The sequence below is a fragment of the Staurois parvus genome, unplaced genomic scaffold (assembly GCF_062004578.1).
Source record: "Staurois parvus isolate SC_StPar_1 unplaced genomic scaffold, SC_StPar_1.0 ptg000145l, whole genome shotgun sequence".
Classification (NCBI taxonomy): domain Eukaryota; kingdom Metazoa; phylum Chordata; class Amphibia; order Anura; family Ranidae; genus Staurois; species Staurois parvus.
The window spans coordinates 14,136,372-14,156,997 of NW_028317941.1; positions in this window are offsets into that span (position 1 = coordinate 14,136,372).

Here is a 20,626-nt window from a genome sequence, read left to right on the forward strand (position 1 = left end):
TAATTAGCTTAATGCAGAGATGATTAAGACACAGATTCTGCATAGACACGAAAATGTAAAAGGTTCAGCTTCAAAAAAGTATCATTCGTGATACTTCAGTACAGCTAAAGTCAATTCACGAAAGGAAATAAATAAATATTGTAAATGCATGCAGTAAATAAGTAGTAGTCCAAGCATGCGATAGTCAGGGAGCCAGCAGCCGGCAGCATCCTTAACAACCAGTAAACAACATGGAGTGGGCAGCCACTGCATCTTTAACAGCTCTCAGCAGGGTTCCCTGCTGAGAGCTGAATGTAAGCAAAACAATTGCGGGCAGTTAAAAATTATAGAAAAAAACAGCATGGGGGACCCTTCCAATCCATACCAGGCCCTTCGAGTCTGGTATGGATTTTAAGGGGAACCCCATGCCAAAATGTAAAAAAGCATTGTGCCTCTCCCCCCCCCCCTCCAAATTCGTACCAGACCCTTAGCCGAGCATGCAGTCCAGCAGGTTAGGAAAGCGAACCATACCAATTTTTACCACTTTTTTGGTGAATGTGTACGGGTGCTAAAATAAAACCAGAAAGGATACTATGAGAAACCAGAAGAAACACATTAACAATGCAGGCACTGTGTTTTTGATGCATTTTTAATGTGTTCCACTAAAGTTTATGGAACCAAAAAAGCAACATGCTGCGTTAAAAAGGCCCTGACCCTTTCCAAAAAAAACACACAGGTGGAAACCACACAACTCGAACATTTTGAAGGGCCTCTTCCCCACAACCCTGGTCCACTGGATGTGGGGGTCTGTGGGCAGGGGAGCACATTAGCATCACAGTACCCCTTTAAATAAGGGAGCACCCTGATGCTGCTCTCCCTTGTGTATAAGTAAGGGTTATTTGTATTCAGTAAAACATAAAGACACCAGACTTTTGAAAAATTCCTTTATTGAACAAAAAAAAACCAACAGTTTTTGACAAATCCTTTATTATAAAAATGCCAATAAAAGGTTCCATAGTCGTAATTCATCATCAATCACAGCGTCCAGCATGGTCACGATGATGCCGACTCGCCATGTTAAAAAAAAACAGACAACCCCTGACCCGACCAAAGCTGGGTGGAACTAGCGGTGACAGTTTTGCTGTGATTGGCCAAATCATTGCACCTGACCTACGGTCAGGTGCATTGCTTTGGCCAATCCCAATGCACTGTGAGAGTGCAGTGTATTTTGGGACACCGAATGCCCTTATCGTTCGTGTGTTCGCCGAAAACACGAATGCCCGACGTTCGAGGCGAACTTACATCAAGTCCATCCCTACTTACCACCTGGTGAAGAAGTTCATGGCACCACCACTAAAGAAGCTGGATCATCTGCTGGGGGAGAAAAGCAGATGCCTGTGGAAGTCTCCCATTAAGAAGAGGATGTGGAACTCACAGATTAATGTAAAGCGCTGAGCAAACTGTCGGCGCTATATAAGTCCTGTATAATAATAATAATTAAGATCTGCCTCCAGGGTAAAGTAGAGGCATCCTTACAAGGGGCGGAGCAGAGGCATCCAAGCCAGGAAAGAGGAGGGGTCTTCAGTGCCAAAGATTTAGCCCTTCCCCAGTGGCCAGAAGCTTAGGAAGTGGTGGATAAAGTCAGTGGCAGGTGGCGTGTTTGGTGGCCCACTCCTAGGATTGGTCCTTCATACCCTAGGCAAAGAGCAGTGTTGGAGACACCTTTAGAATCGCTTTGGATACCGGCCAATTCTTCTCTGACAAGCTGCACAGCGATGACAAGCCAGAGCCCAGTAGTTCCAGCAGCAAGCAAAATCCCTGTGCTTTGCCCTTCCCAGCAGCCAGTGGCCTCTGGAGCAGAACCTTCTCATTTGGTTGGTGAGTCTCATACTGTTCAATTGTTCTGTAATTTCACTGCCTTTTTAAGCTACTTGGAGATCTACTAAGCTACTTGGAGATTTGCAAGCTGAAAATGGCATTGTTCCTAGTAATGCTCTTCTATCTTTTGACACTGCAGCTGTGGTGTGATTTGCTCCCTCTTCTCTAGATACTACTGTTAACATGTTTCAGCCACCTGCTTCCTCTACTTCTACTTCTTCTCCCGTCAGCATTCCCTTAAGCACGGTTAATGTTACAAGTGTACCTGAAATATGCCTTAAGGAATATATACCTTGTTTCATGTCACCTTTAGGCTTTCATCTACCAGCCAATATTAATGAAAAAATATGGCATAGTGAATTTGTGGATGTATTATCCCTATTTTCATTGGTTAAGGATTTTATTTCCAAATTGGAGAAAACAGGTGATAAAGCGGAAGAAGACAGGCGAAGGCCTGTGACTAGGTCTTTTACAAACTGGCTGCAGGCCTTCTATACAGTATTTATGACAGTGTATTGTGTGAGAGATTTCTGAACAAGAGTTCAGGACCTTCACAGTACACTGACATCATTTTAGAGGCTTATAACAATGTTGGCGGTATTTTCTGGTTCTCTCATGATGAATCATTTTGTTCATCATTCTATAAAAAAAGGTTCCAAAGATGTTGGACTTTGGCTTAACCTTTTTTGCCTTCAGAAGCCACCCATTATAAAGCCACCAGCCAGTCTTGGGCCTGTTTCTACATCTTCCTTCCTCCTGTTATTTTGCTTTCAATGATAGGCAGTGTGGATGGTTCAATTCATGCAAGTATAGGCTTGAGTGTACTTTCTGAGCTGGCTCTCACCCAATCACTAGATGTTTTCGCAAAATATCAACAACAAATCAAGCAAAAAAGAAAGTTTCTTTCCTAAAAGCAACAACACCAGTGAAGTTAATAAGAATGCTCTCATGATCATTGGCTTATTCAAAGCAGCAGACAGCAAATCTTTTTTACAGCTTTTTGGCAAGTTTTCTTCTTCCCACTTTTCAGGGTTCTGGTTGTGTTGTAGTTAAATTCAATACTTATGTAAGATTATTATCTAATGTGGTTCATGACAAAATATTAAAAGATTTGGCTGAAGGAAGGATTTCAGGTCCCTTTGACTCGCCACCTTTTATCAACTTTAGAAATTCTCCTTTAGGGTTGGTACCAATATAAGAACTAAATTCTTACACGTATTCAGGAATAATGACCTGGTGAATGTGATTTCTTGGTAACAAATGGATTCTTTCTTTTTAATGATGTTCAAAGCGGATACATATGGGATACCCTGCCCTCCTTATATATGGGAACTAATAAAGAGTCTAATAGCATTAAAAAAAATCCTTGGCTACCTCTACTTGGACTGGATATACAGTGGGGCAAAAAAGTATTTAATCAGCCACCATTTGTGCAAGTTCTCCCACTTAAAAAGATGAGAGAGGCCTGTAATTGGCATCATAGGTAGACCTCAAGTATGAGAGACAAAATGAGAAAAAAAATCCAGACAATCACATTGGCTGATTTGGAAAGAATTTATTTGCAAATTATGGTGGAAAATAAGTATTTGGTCAATATCAAAAGTTCATCTCAATACTTTGTTATATATCCTTTGTTGGCAATGACAGAGGTCAAACGTTTCCTGTAAGTCTTCACAAGGTTGGCACACACTGTTGCTGGTATGTTGGCCCATTCCTCCATGCAGATCTCCTCTCGAGCAGTGATGTTTTGGGGCTGTTGCTGGGCAACACGGACTTTGAACTCCCTCCAAAAGTTTTCTATGGGGTTGAGATCTGGAGACTGGCTAGGCCACTCCAGGACCTTGAAATGCTTCTTACGAAGCCACTCCTTCATTGCCCGGGCGGTATTTTGCGATCATTGTCATGTTGGAAGACCCAGCCACGTTTCATCTTCAATGCCCTTGCTGATGGAAGGAGGTTTGCACTCAAAATCTCACGATACATGGCCCCATTCATTCTGTCCTGTACATGGATCAGTTGTCCTGGTCCCTTTGCGGAGAAACAGCCCCAAAGCATGATGTTGTCACCCCCTTGCTTCACAGTAGGTATGGTGTTCTTTGGATGCAACTCAGCATTCTCTCTCCTCCAAACACGACGAGTTGTGTTTCTACCAAACAGTTCTATTTTGGTTTCATCTGACTATATGACATTCTTCCAATCCTCTTCTGGATCATCCAAATGCTCTCTAGCAAACTTCAAACGGGCCCAGACATGTACTGGCTTAAGCAGATGGACACGTCTGGCACTGCAGGATCTGAGTCCCTGGTGGAGTAGTGTGTTACTGATGGTAGCCTTTGTTATGTTAGTCCCAGCTCTCTGCAGGTCATTCACTAGGTCCCCCCGTGTGGTCCTGGGAATTTTGCTCACTGTTCTTGTGATCATTTTGACCCCACGGGGTGAGATCTTGCATGGAGCCCCAGATTGAGGGAGATTATCAGTGGTCTTGTATGTCTTCCATTTTCTGAATATTGCTCCCACAGTTGATTTGTTCACACCAAGCGGCTTGCCTATTGCAGATTCAGTCTTCCCAGCCTGGTGCAGGTCTACAATTTTGTCTACCTATGATGCCAATTAGAGGCCTCTCTCATCTTTTTAAGTGGGAGAACTTGCACAATTGGTGGCTGACTAAATACTTTTTTGCCCCACTGTACATCGAAAAAAATAAAAGAAAACTGCGCTTGTGCTCAAAAAATAATAAAAAGCTGCAAACACATTATGAGTTATTTGTTATAGCAAATCAAACATGCAACAATCATACTGCACTAATAAACATATATCAAAATAGAGCTCAAATTCATGTATCATTTAAAATAATTAAATCTATCAAATTCCATGTGTTATGAAATTGCCATAAATACAATAAATTGTTGATTAATAAAATATATAAAAATGTAAATAAAATCAAATTCATAAAGTCCACGTGATGAAAAAAGTCCACATAATATGTGATCAATTCAGATTTCACCTAAATGCATCAATCAATTATTCTATCACCAGTGCTGCTTCTTGAGATCCTTGTGACCAGACCACTACCTCAAAGGTACAGATGTAGGCTTACCAACATTAAATGACTCTCTAACCAAAGAGAAGTCATAAAGATTTTGTGAGATGAAAATTCATCCAGGCTGCTCCAGTACTGCACTCTCGCATCTAACATCCTCTCCCATTTAACATGCACACGACTCTCAGAAAGCAATGACAGCAAACACTCCACATAGTGTGAAGTCCTTATTACATTTTTATTACGCATAACAAGCATATACATATAACACATACATGCACTTACATATATGCAGGAGCAATTTGACAATGAAAAAACAGATCTGGCTGACAAACAGAGCAATTTCACCGTCTCTTTCGATAATGCAGTGACATCAGCATGTAGCTCTTACCCAGGGGCGGACTGACCATTTGGAAACTCAGGCACTGCCCGAGGGCTCGGGGTCAGTAGGGGGCCCCATGAGATGTCCCTGGTACCTTTTTCATAGGCTTTTTTGACTTTGGGCAAGGACACAGGGGCCCCATGATCCCCTACTGCCCGGGAGCCCCATGAGTTGTCAGTCCGCCCCTGCTCTTACCTACACATTTTGTCAAATATGACTATTTTCTGATGCTTCCTCCTTTCCTAACCGTCTTGGTGTCTAATAGGCTAAGAGACGTATGCTTTGGAGATATACATAGGGGATGGTACTCATGGAGTATAGTGAATGTTTCATTATAAATCCACCCCTTTGCTCTTTTTTACTATAAAGAAATTAAAACACTATGAGGCTCCAATTGGGATTTAAATGTCACATTATTTGTAAGTAAACACAAATTAAAAAGTATGCTGTGCTTGCAATTACCCAGTCTTTTCCAGCAATACAGACCACTAATTTTCAGGTAATTAACACTAACTCCTTTCTTTTTGCAACTTTTTCCATACTCTGAATGGCTAATTAGTTTATTCATTTAATTGGAATTATTAAAGTTATGGTGATTACGATGAATAACAGTAAGTTCTTCCGAATTAAGGAACTAAGTATATTTGACAACATTGAATAGGGTCATGGGAATCCCCCACAATTCCACAATCCAATAATACGCAATACCAATAAATGTTTCATTGAGAATCATCCAGCTCCAGCTTCACAGGCACCTTGTAAGCTAAGGGAGTATTATTCCACTAAAACTGTATCATAGAAAGCTATTACAGACATGTTTATGTAAGAAATTGGATAGAAACGAAATATAGAACCGTTGGATTATTATTTAACCCTTTTTACTATTTAATAATAGCTAGGAAAGGGAAATACCACCTCTTATATTGGGGCCAGGCTGGGATATTTGAAGAGGAATGCTCCTTTTTTTAATTGTCAAGTGAAAAAAATTATAAAAAGTAGATTTTTTTTTTCTGTGACAATGAAAAGCTGCCTTCTAATCTTCTTGTATTGAATTGTATTGTAAATGTACTGTCTCCCTTTATTTTGCTAAGCACTATGAGCACTATGCAACTTGTTGGTAATCCTGTATATTAATATAATAATAATAGTAATAATAAATATCTAAAAATCTGCTCAAGCAACTCAGCCCCGTCCAGATCAGTTCTTGAAGCCTGAAGATTAGGGATAAGCAGATTGATTTCAGCACTGAATTTCATTTTAAATTTGATATCGATTTTGCCATGAATTTACAGATTTTGAAACTAGAAACATTCAGTTTCACTTATTGAGCTGCTTCTGCAAAAGTTGCTTTAAAAATTATTTACTCTTTTTGTATATATTTAGAAAGTGGTTTTCTTTGCGGTGGAGATATATTTAACTATGTTTTTTTTTTTTATTATTGTTCTTTGAATTTGTGCTTTTCCTTTTTTATGCGTGAATATTTGAATATTATTTGTGTATTGTTATTATTATTATACAGGATTTATAAAGCACCAACAGTTTAAGCAGCACTTTACAACATAAGGTCAGACAGTACAATTACAATACAAATTAATACAGGATTCAGAGGTCCCTGCTCATTAGAGCTTACAATCTAAGAGGGAGAGACAAGAGATACAAAAGGTAATAACTGTGGGGGATGGGATGATGGACAAAATACATGTACAGTTGTTAGGTGAGGGCAGGATAGGCCTCTCTGAAGAGATGAGTTTTCAGGGTTCGTCTAAAAGTGGACAGAGATGGAGATAGTCAAAAGCATTGGGGAAGGGAGTTCTAGAGGATGGGAGTGGCTCTGGAGAAGTCCTGGAGGCGAGCATGGGAGGAGGTAACAAGGGAGCTGGAAAGCAGGAGGTCTTGGAGGAACGAAGAGAATGATTAGGTTGGCATTTTGAGACCAGGTTAGTGATGGAACTAGGAGCTGTGTTGTGGATAGCTTTATAACTTGTTGTATCTTGAATTTTATTCATTGGGTGAGAGGGAGGCAGTGAAGGTACTGGCAAAGAGAAGTGGCAGACACTGACCGGTTGGTCGGGTGGATGAGTCTGGCAGCAGCATTCATTGTTTTACTTTTTTTCATTTTGCCCTTTTAATTTCTTTAAAACAATTAAAATAATAATACCTTTGGTGGTCCATTTTTGGCACAAAAACAGTGTTGAAAGGAGCACATATCATCATATATCATATATATATATATATATATATATATATGTTTTTATACTTTGAGCTGCAATAGTGGACTAAAAATTTTAATAATTTTGGTAATATACACAAACATGGACTGGTGTGCTTACACTTGCAGAACTGCTAGTTATTCCCAGTATAGCATTGATAGTAAGATGCAACATACAAGGAGAAAGTAGATGTTGCATGTGACATTGCTTGTTTACCCCACATTCACTTCACCTTGTTTTCTGTCAGTGGTGCTTCCAAGTTTTCACACAGTCTCCAATAAGAGCAATAGGAAGACATTTAGTGGCCTATAGATTTCCCTATAGTGAAGACAGAAAAATAAAATCCTGGAAATACAACATTAACGAACAAAGTGGATAGGTTCTATATGCTGGCATGTCTTTATCTCCATCCTTTATCTCTTTGAAACCTGTTTTTGCAGTATGAGAAATCCCACAGCAAATAGTAAAATTAAAACAATCTGTCTACTGACTTTCTGCTTCTGTTAATACAGTATATATTTAACTCCAGTTAATGTAAGCTCAGGCATACATTTTTTTGGAATGTACCTAGCTAGTGTTATACTCACAGAATTTATGCCCAGTGACAATGGAGTACATGGGGATTTGCTGTTCTAGTCCTTCTCTTCACTGTGTCTTGATTCTGACACTGTCCGTCACTTTACGAGTAGCTGAACGATAGATATGTTGAATGCACCAATAAAATATTAATGCTTTATAAATGATTCATTGCACATTTGTGCAAGAGCAAGAACATTTTATTTATGTGAACAAGATGGAATCTTAGGAATTAAGTTCACGAACTGGGAAATATGTCATAGTCAATCAGATATGCACCTTTGTATTTTATTGTTTAACCTACCTGAACAAATTCGCAATGGTATTATAAAGCAATACAAGACTTTGAAATATAAAAAGGAGCCATGTGTTGGTAAACTGCCAAAACAAAGTTCTTTTCTCCATTAAATATAACTACTTTCTACTGTGGATATAAGCCAGCCATATATATGGTGGACAATAACAATTAAAGTTATCAATAAGAGTAACTAAGGACTAGTACATTAACAAAACAACAAAACATTTCCCACCTCCCCGCTAGCCTGCAAAAAAACCTAAATTAGCCCTGTCTAACAATTCATGTCAAAGACAGAAGGTTTGTTGCACATATTTGCAAACATACAGTATGTGAAAGCCACAGTGCCTCGCCAAGGCTCCTCTGTATACTGTGGTCCTAACTCTATGGTTTTGAGAGCCTCCAAGTTGGAGCACATGTAGCAGTGTTACTAGTTAAAGACTAGTACATTCAATAACCATGGGAATGGCTTGTCTCTGCTTTGGAAAGTGTTATTTATAGAAGAGAGAGGAACTTGCTTTAGCAACTTTCTGATACCCAGCGCTTTGTATTACTTTAAAGTTAGGTACAGAAAATTCACAAATTTTAACACATGAAAAAGTTTGAGACTGGTGATTTCTTAAAAAGTGAGATACTGCAAATTGTTTGGACACTGGCTTTATATTTTGAATTACATACATCGCCATTGGATCTAACATTACACATATACCAACTGTAAGTGCAACCTATAATGAGCATATGCATGCATGGACTTGTTATATAATTGAAAGTATATACATTTGTGTAAATTGTTCAAAACTGTTTTTGTTTACTATTGATTTACTATTCAATTTACTGTTTTCTAGGATTGCTATACCCACTTTACCCAGAAGAAGGAATTTTTTTCAGAAACATGTTGGGAGTCTTTGGAAGACTACATGTTACTAACCAAGATACATCTATTTTGGGAACTTTTTCTGGTGTATTTGTATTCCATAAGGGTATATGTATACTGTTTATTTTCTCAATTGTATGTGCAACCTCAACAGAATCATTGTATGATTTTAAAGGCCCATGGGCCAACCTTTTATACAAACCTATATCTTTCCAAAATAAAAATTTACATTTTGTCTTTTAGACATTTCCTCTTATCTGTTTGTGCCTTAAAGGTCCCGGGGAGGGGGGGGGGGGGTAGACTCACCTTATAGTTTTTGTATTATTCTAACAAATGGAGCATTTCTATCTGATGTGTACAAGTATTTGCATTATTTAGCAGGTCTTATTTTTTAAAGCCTATGATTAAGGCCTCACAGATGAAACATGTTAGCATACTTACAGTGTGCCAAAAAAGTATTTAGTCAGCCACCAATTGTGCAAGTTCTCCCACTTAAAAAGATGAGAATTGGCATCATAGGTAGACCTCAACTATAGAGACAAAATGAGAAAAAAATCCAGACAATCACATTGGCTGATTTGGAAAGAATTTATTTGCAAATTATGGTGGAAAATAAGTATTTGGTCACCTACAAACAAGCAAGATTTCTGGCTCTCACAGACCTGTACCTTCTTCTTTAAGAGGCTCTTCTGTCCTGCACTCATTACCTGTATCAATGGCACCTGTTTGAACTTGTTATCAGTATAAAAGACACCTGTCCACAACCTCAAACAGTCACACTCCAAACTCCACTATGGTGAAGACCAAATAGCTGTCGAAGGACACCAGAAACAAAATTGTAGACCTGCACCAGGCTGGGAAGACTGAATCTGCAATAGGCAAGCAGCTTGGTGTAAACAAATCAACTGTGGGAGCAATAATTAGAAAATGGAAGACATACAAGACCACTGATAATCTCCCTCGATCTGGGGCTCCACGCAATATCTCACCCCGTGGGGTCAAAATGATCACAAGAACGGTGAGCAAAAATCCCAGGACCACACGGGGGACCTAGTGAATGACCTGCAGAGAGTTGAGACCAACGTAACAAAGGGTACCATCAGTAACACACTACGCCGCCAGGGACTCAGATCCTGCAGTGCCAGACGTGTCCCCCTGCTTAAGCCAGTACATATCCAGCCTGTCTGAAGTTTGCTAGAGAGCATGTGGATGATCCAGAAGAGGATTGGGAGAATGTCATATGGTCAGATGAAACCAAAATAGAACTGTTTGGTAGAAACACAACTCGTGGTGTTTGGAGGAGAGAGAATGCTGAGTTGCATCCAAAGAACACCATACCTACTGTGAAGCATGGGGGTGGCAACATCATGCTTTAGGGCTGTTTCTCCACAAAGGCACCAGGACGACTGATCCATGTACAGGACAGAATGAATGGGGCTATGTATAGTGAGATTTTGAGTGCAAACCTCCTTCCATCAGCAAGGGCATTGAAGTTGAAACGTGGCCGGGTCTTCCAACATGACAATGATCCCAAACATACCGCCCGGGCAACGAAGGAGGGGCTTCGTAAGAAGCATTTCAAGGTCCTGGAGTGGCCTAGCCAGTCTCCAGATCTCAAACCCATAGAAAACCTTTGGAGGGAGTTGAAAGTCTGTGTTGCCCAGCGACAGCCCCAAAACATCACTGCTCTAGAGGAGATCTGAATGGAGGAATGGGCCAACATACCAGCAACAGTGTGTGCCAACCTTGTGAAGACTTACAGGAAATGTTTGACCTCTGTCATTGCCATTGTCATTCAAAAGGATGTTCTATCTTTAATTGTCTTGTGCTTGCTCTCCATTTATGGAAATATCCTCATCAGTAATTAAAGTTAAGTATCTAGAGCCTGCCTTATATTGGTTGGATTTTGGCTGATTCCTGCTGAAGCAGCCAAATTGTAAGCCATGGGAGGCACTACCCAACTTAACAAATTTCAAGCATTTCTACCGTCCGTCATCTGCTCCCTATTCTGCTGCTGAGGCAGTTGACAGGGGTGTAAACATGCCATGACTGCGGAAAAAATTATACCCCCTGTTGCGCTCAGAGTGTGGTACCTCTCATCATGCACAACCCATTCAAGTGACTAGGGCCAAACTGCAACTTCCCCACAACCACTCACAACAACTATTGTTGTTCAGTATTTCGATGGGAAAAATGGGTGACAAGGATGTGATACAATGCCTCCTCACTGCTTTTCTATTCCGTTCTGATGTGTGATCCACAGAGCAAGTGCAAACAAAGACTAACTACATCCAATCAAATGCAATCAGTATTTGGGTATTCAGAAAGCTGATTGTGCCAGCTGTCTAAATATAATAGCCTGTAGGGATGGTTTCTTTTTTCATGCTAGTTAACATTGATGGAGTAATCTCTTCAATTCCTCTTGTATCGCTTGTAGGCTGAAGAACAGAAAGCTGCATGGCTATATTTATGGCTAGCCCAACATTGTCACATTTATAAACTGGAGCTGATTCTGAAAAAGAATCAGTATAACAGTAAGAAGATCATGGAATTCTGATAGGTTTCCCCTGTCCAGTTTTTACATAAACACATGTATTCATTTGTAGTTCTTAAAGTTCTAAATAGCTAGTAACTGATAAGACTGAAACCTGACCCTTTTTTCCAAGTTTTTGCATGGCTGGAATAAAGTAGGACAGTCATGAAACATTGTTACAACAAAGTGAAAAAACCCTTTTTATGTTATTGGGGCCCATAGACTTGCTGCTACTGATGGTAATTCTTCACTGCCTTCAACTTGTGGGCTTGTATACCTGTAACCATATTTTCATTTCAAATGATTTTGTTGCTAAACTCCAACAGTAAATTCTTTTTGAGAGTTTAGCTGCTTTTCAGTGTAATTTGAGGCCATTGAGAGTATAGCAGCTCTTTTCTTTCAGGGATTTGTTTGAGTTCCTTAGAGACCTGAAAGTGTCTCTTTAACCACTTGCCTTCCAGAGGATTTACCCCCCTTCCTGACCAGGCCATTTTCTGCATTGCTTTAATTGACAATTGCACGGTCATGCAACACTGCACCCAATTAAATTTATGTCCTTTTTTGGTGTTATTTGATTGCATCTGCGTTTTTTAATTGTTGCACTATAAACAAATAAAATGACAATTTTGAGAAAAAAAACAATATTTTTGCTTTTTGCTATTAAACATGTCCAGTAATGTATTCTGCTACATGTCTTTGCTAGAAAAAAATCCCAATATGTGTAAATTAATTGATTTACATGAAAGTTATAGTGTCTACAAAATGGCAGTGTATATATACTGGAATTTATTTATTTTTTATACTGATAATGGTGGCAATTAGCAACTTATAGCGGGACTACGGCACTGCGGTGGGCATTCTGACACTAGGGGGGAACTGACTAACTGTCACTGACAACCCCAATGACACTAATACAGTGATCAGTACTAAATAAAAAGCAATGACACTGTACTAATGACACTGGGCAGGAAGAGGTTAACATCTGGGGCGATCAAAGGGTTAACTGTGTGCTGTGTGTGTTTTACAGTGTAAGCACATTGCTTTGTATTGCTCTACTATGCAGAGCCATGCAAAGCAGTGTGCTGGAGCTGACAGGGGAGAGATCTGTATTGTTTACTTACTCGGCCAGGACCCAGTGATCAATAGCTGAAGCCACCAATGGCAGCACGGGTAGGGCGGGTGCGCACGCCCCCTACCCGGAAATGTAAAATCACGTATATATATACGTGATTTTGCGCAGCCCTATTGCCCTGTAGCAGTATTTCTGCTATACGGCAGCAGGCAAGCGGTAAACTTTACAAATAAACCCTAATTGACTATCACTTATGAGATTCCTTTAGATATGTGTGACATGATCAAAACAACCAAATGCCTAAGTAATGCATGGATCTTCCCAAGATGTCAATCCACTAAGCAGATGTGCTGTTATTGTTCAACACCAGTTGTGTGCCTAGTTTATGAATACTCTCGATCACTGAATTTTCTTTCCTTAGCAATGATGTTTGATGTGCATGAATATTGTAGAATTATACTAGGAAGCTTTACATACTAGAAAAAACAGAGGTGTGTTATAAAAAGGGTGTTCTAGATGTGATGATTACCAGAGCTGAGTGCTACAGTAAAACTGGAGAGAAATACAATAAACATAATCAGTCAGCTTAGCAAAGTGAATTGTAAATTAGGCTATTCTTTCTCATAGAGACACATAATTTCTTTAGTGCTGCAATAATTAATTAATATCCAACAAGCTCACGGAGAAGCAATAGTATGTACAGTTTTACTATTAGCACAATATTTTTTTAGCATTACATTTGTGTACATGTAGCACCATCTAGTGCCCATATGTTGGAGAATAGTCATAGTGTACATTTTATGTGCAATTTTTAAACTTACATAGAGAGAGATGGGTTTAGACGAGAAGATTCAGAGCAGACTTAAAAGGCGAGGCCCTCTACTTTCCATGGCTATTATATAAAACATGCATTAATGCCTTTATATGCCAGCACGGATGTCATTGTTTTTCTTGTATTATGAAAACAAGGGAACTTTTTATTTATCTTCCTATTTGACTCACAGTGCTGCATTATTAGAGTAGCAGATTTGAAAAACAACCCATGCAAGGGTTTTGTTAGACTGTAGTTCCAGTTAAATTTGTGGGGTAGATAATTTGTGGGGTAGATAGATTTTTGGGGTAGCATTGTAATTTTATCCAAAATGGCAGGCTTTTTTCCTCCCACTGATGACAGATAGTTAACATTTATTCTCACCCCACCTGATCACAGATAGCAGGCACATTTTTTCCCACTTGGCCACAAATAGTGGGCATATTTCCCTCCATTGACCACAGATAGCATGCACTTTTCCCCCCACAGGGCACAAATGCCAGGCATTTTTCTCCCCACTGGCCACAGATAGTGGGTATTTTTCCCCCCACTGGTCACAGAGTGTGGGTATTCTTCCCCGCATTGACCACAGATACCAAGCAGCTTTCCCCCCAATGACCAAAGATAGCAACCATTTTTTTCCCCCACTGACCACATATAGCAAACCTTACCCCCCCCCCTCCCCCATCGACATCAGATATTGAGCACTTTTCCCTCTCACGGACCAGAGATAGAAGGTGGATTTTTTTTGTACAGTCCCAATGCATTTTTATTCCCCACTAGTATAAGTAGCACTATGACTTCTGCATTCTATGAATTCTATTACACTGGTCAAACAAATTAAAGGAACACTTTGAAAACACATCAGATCTCATTGGGGAAAAATATCATGCTGGATATCTATACTGATATTGACTGGGTAATGTGTCAGGAATGTAAGGATGCCCCATCGTTTGTTGGAAATGAAAATTATCAACCTACGGAGGATTGAATTCAAAGACACCCCGAAAATCAAAGTGAAAAAATGATGCAGCAAACTAGTCCATTTTGCTGAAATTTCATTGCAGCAACTCAAAACGGTACTCAGTAGTTTGTATGGCCCCCCACGTGCTTGCATGCATGACTGACAACATTGGGGCATGCTCCTAATGAGACGACAGATGGTGTCCTGGGGTATTTCCTCCCATATCTGGACCAGGGCATCACTGAGCTCCTGGACAGTTTGAGATGCAACCTGGAGGCATTGGATGGACCAAAATATCCCAGAGGTGTTCTATTGGATATAATTCAGGCGAGTGTGGGGGGCATTCAACGGTATCAATTACTTCATCCTCCAGGAACTGCCTGAATTACTCTCGCCCAGGACCCACTAAACCAGCATAGGGCCTGACAATGAGTCCAAGGATTTCATGCTGATACCTAATGGCAGTCAGGGTGCCATTGTCCTCTAGCCTGTAGAAGTCTGTGCGTCCCTCCATTGATATGCCTCTCCAGACCATCACTGACCCACCACCAAAACGGACATGCTGAACGATGTTACACGTGGCATAACATTTCCCATGGCTTCTCCAGACCCTTTCACATCTGTCACATGTGCTCAGGATGATTTGATTATGTCAATACTTCTGTGCGATTTGATTATGTCAATACTTCTGTGCTGAAAGCGGTACATTTTTTTGCATGGAAATATGTTGTTTTTTTATTGTAGGCCTGTAATTTTTAAGAATAACTCACTGAAATCTGTCCGAACAAGAGTCTAGTAAACGTCCCGGGTATGATAAAATTTAAAACACGAAATCATAAATTATAATATAATAAATAATCATAAAAAATAATAATAATACTTTTAATTCAATAATATAATCAAACCAAAACCACTGAAATTTGAAATATAGCGCCAAGTTCGCACATCACTGAGTTTAGTTGCAAAATCGTTTTCAGTGTCTGATGACGAATTTCCCCACAAATCATTATCACTCAATTCTGCAAGTGGTTCTGATTTACTATCGCTGTTCTCTAGCTAGTCTAAAACCTCTTTTGACATAAAGGGACGCTTTTTGGACGCCATGGACTTTTCTCAGTTTCCAGGCAGAAAGAACAGTAAAAATGCAGGCAGGGCACAGGACAAAGCAGTAGAGACAAAATGTATGTGAAATGCTTTGAAACAATTATGTTTTACTATTTGATTTTAGTGTATTAGTGAATGTCACTTTTTAAAATTTTAAGATTTCCCACCTGCTCCGGCCCCCGTACGTCCTGACGCTCGCAGGGACCAGAACCCGGAAGACTGATGTCGGCATCGGTCAGAGGAGATGGCCGGGGACACTGCAGGAGACACATCGCGGGAGAGCAGGAGAAGGTAAGTAATTGAGGGAATCCCAGAGAAACGCTGCAGGGTAATCCCGAGTGTAGCTCGGGGTTACCGCTTTTGGCACTGATAATTAACCCCGAGCTACACTCGGGAATACCGCCAGGGAGCTTAAACACCCTGTAAAACTGGTGTAAGTTGGAGGTAAGACTAGTAAGTCTATGATGATTAAAACTGTCCATACAATGTTGCTGAACATGTATTTCTGTGAACACAATTGGGTTTTATTGTATTTCCTAGAATTGCTCTTTAACATTTTTAAGATACTATTACATATATAAATTTGAAAATGCTGTCTCTTTATCTTAGAAAGTTTGACTATTATTACAATCTAACTACTGCTATTAGAAAATCAATTACACAAATAGCCATAGAAAGTGTACTAACCACTTGACCTCCGAAAGGATTTACCCTATTCATGACCAGGGCATTAACACATTTTTAATTATTTTTTTCACACAAATAGAATTTTCTTTTGGTTTTTAATCACCACTGTATTTTTAACTTTTTTCTATATAAACCAAAAAAATACCCAACATTTTGAAAAAAAATGTTTTTCTTGGTTTCTGTTATAAAAATGTAATACAAAATGTAATAAAATGTTAAAAACAAATAATTTTTCTCCATCTATTTAGGTCCAAATGTAGTCTGCTATATCTCTTTGGCAAAAAATAACCCAAATCAGTGTAAAATATTAAGTCTATGTGAAAGTTATAGACTAAAAACAATGGTACATATATTTGCAAATTGATCAATCCTGATGTAATGACATCTATGTCTATTTCATTTCTTGAGGCTCTAAAATTCCAGGACAGTATAAATACACCACAGATTACCCCTTTTTGGAAAGTAGACAGTCCAAGGTATTTAGTAAGAGGTATACTGAGTTCTTTAACAGTTTAAATATTAATTTTCTTAATTTTTACAAATATTTGTGAAAAAAATTAAAACTTCAAACATTTTCCCTTTTTTTAAACTTTTTTATTTTTTTACTATTTTACTTATAGTGTCACTGTACTTCTCTGGGGGATGGGGGGATGATCATTGTTATAAGCAATCATTTTAGCTGTCATTAATGACTTTCATTCATTACAGCTTACTTACTGTTATGATCTGTGAATGGCTACATCTAGTCACATGATACAGGATGCTATGTATCATGTGATAACTGTGGGCCAATCACAGCATCACGACAGAAAGCAAAACATGGATGGATGCCAAAACATGGAATGGATGCCATTTATGACTGTTTACATTGTAATCTTGTGATCTCTATGACCAATCATAGCAGTCACATGATACCTGGCCACTGTAATCCAATGGATACAACGGTATGGGATAGCACCACTGCGTGCCCCAAGGGTAACACTAGTACACATGATCTAGGTGACCTACGGATACATTGCCTAGCCTGGTTGTGCCACCTGCCTGCAATAAATGTACTGTGGGTTGGCAACAAGCAGTTCATTTAAATACTTTTTGGCATAGGTTAAAATGGAAAGTTTGTACTCATGATACAATTTCAATAAAAATCTATTTCCACCAATCTGGTGGGACTGTCCAGGAGTTCAGAATCTGCGGATTCAAATACTTGATTATCGCCTACTGTAAAACCCTTGGGAAGCGTATCCCAAATCTCACCAAATTAAAAGAACATTGGTAAGAGGGGCGGACTGACCATTTGGAAACCGAGGGCCTGGGGTCAGTAGGGGGCCCCATGAGATGCCCCTGGTACCTTTTTCATAGGCTTTTTTGAGTTTGGGCAAGGACACAGGGGCCCCATGATCCCCTATTGCCAGGGGCCCCATGAGTTGTCAGTCCGCCCCTGATTGGTAACCTTTACTTTTTTTGGCCACAATGTAGGCAATTGCAAAATCATGGTGGCAGCCCACCCCATATTTTGAAGAAGTCAAGCAGCAAACCATGGGAGCAATGGTTAAAAGCTCAAGGCTAAACTCAACACTGCAATACTCATGCAGGGTACTTAAAAATATGGTCTGCTTGAAAAGAATATCTCTGACTAGATGGATCTGAACACACTCTATTACGGAATTTGAAATTCCTTATCATGGCTGCATCCCTCTAGTGCAGCAATGGGCAAACTACGGCCCGCGGGCCGTATACGGCCCTGTGGACCTTTTAATCCGGCCCGCGGAGCGTGATACATTGGCTGTCAGGATGTGTGTAGGCGGGGCAGCGTGACGAATGTGAGGGGAGCTAGGCTCCTCTCACAGTCCGCCCTGAAGACCGGAATGGTGCGGGAACACGGCGAGAGGAACGCGCGGAGCAAAGGTAAGTAAATTGACACAGGGGGGACTTGGCTTACTACTTGGGGGGGAATAGTACTATGGGGGATGAAATACTATATGAGGGATGAATTAATATGGGGGATGAATTAATATGGGGAATGAATTACTATAGGGGGGATGAATTACTATAGGGGGATGAATTACTATATGGGGGATGAATTACTATGGGGGATGAATTACTATATGGGGGATGAATTACTATGGGGGATGAATTACTATATGGGGGATGAATTACTATATGGGGGATGAATTACTATGGGGGATGAATTACTATATGGGGGATGAATTACTATGGGGGATGAATTACTATATGGGGGATGAATTACTATGGGGGATGAATTACTATATGGGGGATGAATTACTATGGGGGATGAATTACTATATGGGGGATGAATTACTATATGGGGGATGAATTACTATATGGGGGATGAATTACTATGGGGGATGAATTACTATATGGGGGATGAATTACTATGCTTACTATGGGGGAATATTACTATACTTACTATGGATGACACATACACGTCATTCATCTACTCTTGGTCCGGCCCCGGGTCCAATATATGAACCCATTGCGGCCCTCAAGTCAAAAGTTTGCCCACCCCTGCTCTAGTGGAACTAATGCTACCCTGCCCCCTATCCCAGCCTCTTGCATACTCTTCCTTTTACTCCATTTACTCACCTGCATCTTTTTGATGTTTCTTTTTTATGGTTCATCTGATCCAAGTGAATCCTATAGCTTACAGATATGAATACCTTACAGAAACATGATAGGATGTATTCCTGCTCAATGTCATCAATCTTCATCATTGTCATTGCCTTTAACTCTTACTTTCTGAGTTAAGATTACATCGTCTTTACGGTGGTATGAGGCAAACTGGTCATGTTCTTGAAATAAGCATATAGAACTGATGACACCAAGTACATTAGATAGTTACTTCACTTGGATGGCATCATGAACTTGAACATGTATCATTATTGTCATTTTGGCTTGGATTGTACACTGCTATATTTTATTTCTGTTTCCTTGTGAAAACAAAATCAAAACAATCAACCTTAATATGTAAAAGACAAATATAGCTACCTCCATGTACATACATAACTAAACACTAACAGAATCAATGTCTATATACCAATAATATATGGGCTCAAACATTTAATATTAATACATAATACATATACTGTATATAACATTGCAGATGTACGTCTTTTTTTAGAGGCACTGCATATATGCACTCTTTGTGCTAGAAATGTGCTTCATAGCACCCTCCTAGCATGGAGGCAGAACTTTCAATGGCAGCTCCTAGTCTTATACTAACAATTGAGAGCTGGGAGCCCTGACTCCCGATTACATGATCGCTGTGACAGTTTGTTATTGGCTGTCATGGTGATCAATCAGTAAATCCACTCCCTGTACTCCGGTTCTCCTCTGAATGGAGAAAAAGATACATTGTATATGTTTGTCCTAGTGAGATGTGAAAATGTGAAAAAGGTGTGTTTGTAAAATAAATAAATAAATAGAAAATAACTAGGGCTTGCTCTAGGTTACTGTCAGGGTCAGGGTCAAGGGTCTGAGTATGTGTTAGGTAGGATAAAAAAAATAAATAATGAATAAATAAATACAGAGTATTCATTTTGGCCCTATTTTGGGTACAAACAACAAATTATAAACACATGAATGTCAGAAGTAGGAGAATATATTTTGGGGATGTACTTATGAAAAGTTTATTTTCAAGGAAAAGTATGGCCATATCAGGTCATTAATCGACAATAAGACCTTTAGGAAAGGAAATCGATTAATGTATGAATACATATTATTTGTCTATATACCAATTTAATTTAGAATAATTAGGATAAAATGAATGGGCTTATAATTTGGGCACCATGTTCAGAATGCAATGAAAGCAGTTGGAATGCTGCATTGTTTTGTTTTGTTTTTTTTTTCTTTTTTTTTTGCAGATTGTGCTTCCACAAGCAGACTGTTTACCTGTTTGTTAAACCTAGCTCTGATGTGTTCCACTGTATTACCTCCTCTGTTTGCTGTTAGATAGCACAGTTTTGTCTTACAATTCTGCTAGCTCAGTTTTGTTTCTGCCTATACAGAGTTCAATCTTGAAAAACAATTAGTGTTTTTGATCACCAGAGAAAATGAAAAAAAAAACAGCTTCTATAGGTAAAAAGCAACATTGGATTCTACTTCTTCTTGTTGAGATAAACTGCCTGTTAATCTTGCCAAGTCAGCAAGTTGCCGTATTACGGGCTGGATCTCAGAAAGTATGTCTCATGCATAAAGTCACAT